This window comes from Ascaphus truei, chromosome 17, assembly GCF_040206685.1.
Source record: "Ascaphus truei isolate aAscTru1 chromosome 17, aAscTru1.hap1, whole genome shotgun sequence".
NCBI lineage: Eukaryota > Metazoa > Chordata > Amphibia > Anura > Ascaphidae > Ascaphus > Ascaphus truei.
In genome coordinates, this window is record NC_134499.1 from 8,007,460 (window position 1) to 8,014,910 (window position 7,451).

Below are 7,451 nucleotides of genomic sequence, written 5' to 3' on the forward strand. Positions count from 1 at the left end.
ATAACTCCTCCTATTACCCATATAACCTCTCCCTATAACTCCTATTACCCCATATATCCTCTCCCTATAACTCCTCCTATTACCCCATATAACCTCTCTAAAACTCCTCCTATTACCCCATATAACCGCTCCCTATAACTCCTCCTATTACCCCATATAACCGCTCCCTATAACTCCTATTACCCCATATAACCGCTCCCTATAACTCCTCCTATTACTACATATAACTTCTCAATAACTCCTATTGTCCTATATAACCGCTCCCTAAACGCCTTCTATTACCCCATATAACCCCTCCCTATAACTCCCCTATTACCCCATATAACCGCTCCCTATAACTCCTCCTATTACCCCATATAACCTCTCCCTATAACTCCTCCTATTACCCATATAACCTCTCCCTATAACTCCTATTACCCCATATATCCTCTCCCTATAACTCCTCCTATTACCCCATATAACCTCTCTAAAACTCCTCCTATTACCCCATATAACCGCTCCCTATAACTCCTCCTATTACCCCATATAACCGCTCCCTATAACTCCTATTACCCCATATAACCGCTCCCTATAACTCCTCCTATTACTACATATAACTTCTCAATAACTCCTATTGTCCTATATAACCGCTCCCTAAACGCCTTCTATTACCCCATATAACCCCTCCCTATAACTCCCCTATTACCCCATATAACCGCTCCCTATAACTCCTCCTATTACCCCATATAACCGCTCCCTATAACTCCTCCTTCTGCTCCATATAACCGCTCCCTATAACTCCTCCTTCTGCCCCATATAACCGCTCCCTATAACTCCTCCAATTGTTTAATTATGGAGGTTTGGGCTCTGTCATGGAACAAGAATCACATCCCTGTTTCACCCCCCTTTCCTTTGCAGCTTCTGCCTGTCAGTTCTTATTTCAGCTGCATGGAGTTTGCACACACACACTGTGCCTGTGTGACATGTAACAATGTTGCATTTCTTGCCTCTGGGCAAGTAATCAGTGAGTTGCTACTACAGCCCTGGCTTCAGAATAGTAGAAAGAGGACCGTGTGCTTTGGGGACACACAGAGGAGCTGCTACCCACAGCCTTTATGCTAAAGATTCAAGCAAGCAGCTTACACAGCAAATATACAGAATAGTCTCTGCACCCCAGGACAAGCAAGCAGCTTTACACTGCCAGACAGGGCAGCAAGCTTTATACAGCAAACTGCACACAGCCTGCACCTTACAAACAAGCAAGCAGATTTACACTGGTCACAGCCAGCAAACAACCCTGCACACAAGGCAGCAGCTTTGCAGACAGACAGTGCTTCTTACACAAAACTGATTGCCTTTCTCTGTCTGAGTTCACCCTCTGCACAGCTCCATAGTGAGGGATTACCATCTCACCTTACCCTGCGCACGTCCCTATGGCTAGCTCCATCAAGGGCCACGCTACCGGACACCCGCCAGGACACGGGTCAGAGCCACCGGACACCTGTGAGTACAGCAACACCTACGCTGAACGCTGCAGGACACCGCTCGGCATCATCTGAGACAGTCGCCCATCGCTGACACAGGTAAAAGACCGCACGCCACACGCACTGGCTAAAGGCCTACACACACCTACAGCATGGCAGAACTCAGAGCCTCACCAGATATCACGCAGGAGAGTGATCACTCAGACACAGAGACCGCTGCGCAACTGCAACAGGTGCAGGCAGACGCAAGGCCCAAACGGACAGTCACACTGACACAAAAGGCCCACGAAAAATACGAGACTGACATTGAAGCGCACCGCGCTAAATTAGAGTTGGCCTGGAACACTACCACACTTGGGATACGCAATGTCGCCGCCGCTGGCAATTCTGTACAACAGCTCGAGCAGGCAATAACTCAATTAAAGATAGACCACTTATGTTACCAAGGGCTGTCAGAGGCATACGTCACTTACTTGGCCAGGGCTAATACCGGCGAAAGCCTACAAGAAAGGGACTTACAGCACAATATTGACTTGACACGTGACAGCCGCGTACGAACCGCCATCGCAGACGCCCAAAGCGAGAGAAAAGAGCTCCTCCTGGAGACCGCATCGCAGCGCTCAAGCACATCCAGGCACTCATCAAGGTCAGCAAGATCAGCGCAATCTAACGCGTCCAGCGCAAGCACAAACGCTACCAAGGTGCGAGCTGCCGCAGAGGCCGCACATGCCAGGGCCGAATATAGTCGCAGAGAGGCAGCCATAAGAGCAGGAAGAGCGCGCATAGAAGAGGAGGAACAGACAGCCGCCGCTAATGCCGCCGCCACTACCGCCACTGCTACCGCTAATGCCGCTACCGCTGCTGCTGCCGCCACTGCTACCGCCACTGCTGCCGCTAATGCTGCCACCGCTTCCGCCGCTACTGCCGCAGCCACTGCGCGTAGGAAAGCCGAATTCGATGCGGAACTAGAGGCACTTAATCAAGAGAAGGAAGCCGCCGCCGCCATAGCCCAAGCTGAAGTCCTGGAAGCGGCCGCGCAACGGGACGGCGGGGAGCAACCGTGCAGACGGATAACCTCAGAGGATCCAGCCCAACGCACTGAAGACTACGTAAGGAGCCTCTTCAGTGTAAACACCAGCGCACCATCTCAACACGGATGGAGCGACTCCACAGACACCGAAGACTTGCTAGGTCCACGAGGAGAAGACGCTGTTCCTTCAGTGGTACATGCTTCCTGGGATAGCTACAGCCGCAACAGTGATCCACACGCCAGCGCACACATGGATGCACCACAACAGGCTCGCTATCCAGGTACACCCACACGGGAGAACACAGCTCATCACGCGTTCACGCCAAGGAAGAGGCGACCGCACGGACCCTCCCAGCAACTACCTCAGAACGGGACCAACACGCCGATGCCTCAGGCCTGACAGACATAGCCAAGTACATGATCCGGCATGACCTGGTGCAAACAGGACTCATCAGCTTTGACGACCGCCCTGAGAACTACCGGACGTGGAAGTTCACATTCAAGGACGCAATCAACAGCTTGGGCTTCTCAGCAAGGGAAGAGCTCAACCTGCTATCCAAATGGCTGGGAAACGAATCCAGGGAGCACGAGAGGAGGCTTCGGACGGCAAATGCGAACCACCCCAAAGTAGGCCTTGACCTAGTGTGGGAAAGGCTAGAAGAGTGCTACGGTAGCCCCGAAGCAGTCGAGGATTCGCTCTTCAAAAGAATCGACAGCTTTCCCAAGATCACAACTAGAGACTACTCGAAGCTACGAGAGCTCGGAGACCTGCTGCAAGAGCTGGAGGTTGCAAGAAAAGACCATTCCTTAACAGGTCTCAACGTCCTAGACTCAGCTCGTGGAGTGAGACCCATCCTGGAGAAGCTACCATTCAACCTCCAAGAAAGCTGGATTTCACAAGGCTCCAAATACAAAAGGGAGAAGCAAGTCGCCTTCCCCCCATTCTCATTCTTCTTGAGCTTCATCCGCGAAGCGGCAAGGACAAGGAACGATCCCAGTTTCATCTTGGGTATGCAAACCACACACAGTGCAAGCAGCCTGAGGAATGAGAGACCAGTGGCGAGATACGGTAACACTCAAACGCCCATCTCGGTCCACAGGATGGACGTGCCTCCCACGACCCAAACTACTCCCAGTCGGTCGCCGGAGACGAGGAACCAAGGGACCCAAACAGGGAATGTCCCATACACAAGAAGCCACACTCACTTAACAAGTGATTTGGGTTCAGGATGAAATCCCTAGAGGAACGCAAGAGGTTACTTGGAGAATTCAGAGTTTGCTTCAAGTGCTGCGGTTCCACGACTCACCTAGCCAGAGACTGTAAAGAAGAAATCAAATGTACAGTGTGCAAAAGTGACAAGCACATCGTTACATCCAGAGGCGCTGACACTCTACCAACTCAACAACCCATCCTCCGTAGCGGAGCATGGCGGGGAGGAAGGAGAAGGAGAGCCAACATCTGTCACATCTCAGCGCACCGAGGTGTGCGGAAAAGAAAGCGACAAAATGTCCTGCTCCAAAATATGCCTTGTCGCAGTGCACCCCCAGGGACAACCTGAGAAGGCTATTCGGATGTATGCAATCCTCGACGACCAAAGCAACAGATCATTGGCGAAGACGGAGTTCTTCAACTTGTTCAACTTACAAGACAATGCCTCACCCTACACCCTCAGAACCTGTGCAGGGTCAACTGAGTCAGCAGGGAGAAGAGCAAGCGGTTACGTCATATGTTCAGTGGATAACGGAGTGAAGATAGCTCTCCCCACACTCATCGAGTGCAACCACATGGCCACAAACAGGGCCGAGATTCCCACACCAGACGTGGCACGCCATTACCCGCACCTCAGAGGAATAGCCAACTACATCCTGCCGGTAGAACAAGGCGCCAAGATCTTGCTGCTGCTCGGTAGGGACATCATGGGAGTACATAAAGTCCGTAAACAGCATAACGGACCCCACAACGCACCATACGCCCAAAGACTTGACCTAGGATGGGTGATAGTGGGCAGCGCGTGCACTGACAAAGAGCACGGACAAGACTATGTTGACGCCCGCAGAACTGTGATAACAGAATGTGGACACACATCCCTCTCTGAACCATGTCTTGGCCATCTCCAAGTGACAGGAGGGCCAAGTGAAGAGAAGAGACAAGGTCATACCCCTGAGATCAACAAAAACATCCTCACATCAGGGAGACGTGACAATGGCTTAGGATGCTTAGTGGTTCAGACAACCAAGGATGATGAGTCGGCTCCACTGAAGGAAGAAAGTAACCTCCCAAAGGTGACCGACAAAGGGATTGTCCAAAAGACAATAAACAATCGGACGATCCTCCCGCGAGCAATGGCACGGCTAAGACGTACAGTTGTTCCTCTCCACAGAGTATCAAGCGACAAAGCAGCCAGCTGTCATGGCTGGCATAGCCGCAAAAGATTGCGCCCTACAGGTGAAGCCACAGTGTCAAAAAGACTGTCCTCTCACACGTCTAAAATGAGACAGTCACAGAGACATTTCATAAAGGGATTTACTAGGGCAAAAGAGACTGTTCTTCGTTACGTCCAGGGAGAAAATAACCCCCTGATGGCAGTTAATAAAGAGACACATAAACGTTTCACCAAACTACGTGGAGATGTTCTCGTGCAAGAGGAATGCACCGATGACCTACGGTGCACAGCGTTCCAGACATCAAGGGACGACGACAAGCAAACACCATCGAGGGAAGATAGAGGATTCCCGAGGTTCACAGTCAAGGAGATCTCCAAAGACGGACCATGCAGTTGGGTGACTCCGCTACCATTCCATTCACCAAAAAGACGCCTCCCAAACAATAGAGAACCTGCCATCTCTAGGCTCACTTTGCTCCGCCTCAACCCACAAAGGGAGTCGGAGACCAAGAATCAAATTGTGGTTTTCACGCGGAAGAGATTCCTTAGCGGACACGCAGAGCCAGCGCCTTCACCGAAGGAAGGTAAAAAATGCCGGCACCTCCCTTCATCTGGTGTTCACCACCGTCAGAAACCCAGCCAGATCTGGGTAACGTTCAGCTCTAATGCTCAGCACCAGGAAGCCTCTCCAAACGGGGCTCTACTCACTGGACCAGACTTGACAACCGGTCTTCCAGGGGCGTTGATCCGCTTCTGCAAGGAGCCAAAGGCCATCTCCTTCCACCAAAGGCCAGGTGATAGGGTGACAAACTAGCACGACTGACACATCCACGAGGTGATGCACTCTGTAGAGAAAACTACAGAGTCAAAGGGACTGTTCACTCACAAAGTTGAAAGAAAACAGTGCAAGAGACCTTTACACAAAGACATTGTGGTGCATCAAGCTAACCTAGAGCTGTGCATCCGCCTACTTCCCTTACAGAGATGGCGAAGGACATCTAACTGGGGGTACCGGCCGGTATTCCATCGTTATGTGGACATCATCTTTGCATTGTTATGTTGTTATATTGCACATATGTTCCACATATGCCTAGAATATAGTGGTATCTCCAGATACCAGACGGGGAGTGTCATGGAACAAGAATCACATCCCTGTTTCAACCCCCTCTTTCCTTTGCAGCTTCTGCCTGTCAGTTCTTATTTCAGCTGCATGGAGTTTGCACACACACACTGTGCCTGTGTGATATGTAACAATGTTGCATTTCTTGCCTCTGGGCAAGTAATCAGTGAGTTGCTACTACAGCCCTGGCTTCAGAATAGTAGAAAGAGGACCGTGTGCTTTTGGGACACACACAGAGGAGCTGCTACCCACAGCCTTTATGCTAAAGATTCAAGCAAGCAGCTTACACAGCAAATATACAGAATAGTCTCTGCACCCCAGGACAAGCAAGCAGCTTTACACTGCCAGACAGGGCAGCAAGCTTTATACAGCAAACTGCACACAGCCTGCACCTTACAAACAAGCAAGCAGATTTACACTGGTCACAGCCAGCAAACAACCCTGCACACAAGGCAGCAGCTTGCTACTACAGCCTCTGAGATCCTTACCAGAATGGGCTAGTCTGCCCTCCCCCCTGTTTTGTTCACAGATAGTCTGTCCCAAGACTATTCCTTTTACCCACATTGCTCCTCACTTCCTTTTCCACCCTGCAGACAGTGAGTACAGCACGCATTTCTGTTAGTCTCCTATGGCAAGGCCATCTCTTTCTACCTGTTTCTAACTACAAATCACTACTACACACCATCCACAAGTGCCTGTATTTACTGCTGCTTTTCCAATAAAGTGAAGGAATATTAGAGGACTTTGAGTGATTTGGAAAGGGAGCTGAGTTAATGCTATCTGGGGCAATTCACACATCACACGTGACCCTGGCTTCAGAATAGGCTCAGACCGGGGGAATTATACTATACACAGAGACACAGAATTTGATGTATTCTATTATAATCTGTGCATCACGTAACTCCTCCTATAGATATGCCCTGAGTAATACGCCCTGAATAATACACCCTCCTCTTCTCCCACTTCCTCCTCCTCTACCCCCCTTTCCCCCTCTCTCCCCCTTCCCCTCCTCTACCCCTTCCTCCTACTCTACCCCCCCTTTCCCGCCCTCTCTCCCCGTTCCCCTCCTCTCTCCCCCTTCCCCTCCTCTCTCCCCCCTTCCCCTCCTCTCTCCCCTTCCCATCCTCTCTCCCCCCTTCCCCTCCTCTGTCCCCCTTCCCCTCCTCTGTCCCCCCTTCCCCTCCTCTCTCCCCCCCTTCCCCTCCTCCCCACCCCACCCATTCCCCTCCTCCCCACCCCACCCATTCCCCTCCTCCCCAACCCACCTATTCCCCTCCTCTCTCCCCCTTTCCCTTCCCCTCCTCTCTTCCCCTCCTCTCTTCTCCCCCCCTTCCCCTCTACTCTCCTCTCCCCCTTCTCTTCTTCTATCCCCCCTCCCCTCTCTCCCCTTCCATCCCCCCACCCCCTCTCCCCCTTCCCCTCTTCTATCACCTCTTCCCCTAGCCTCTCCCCTT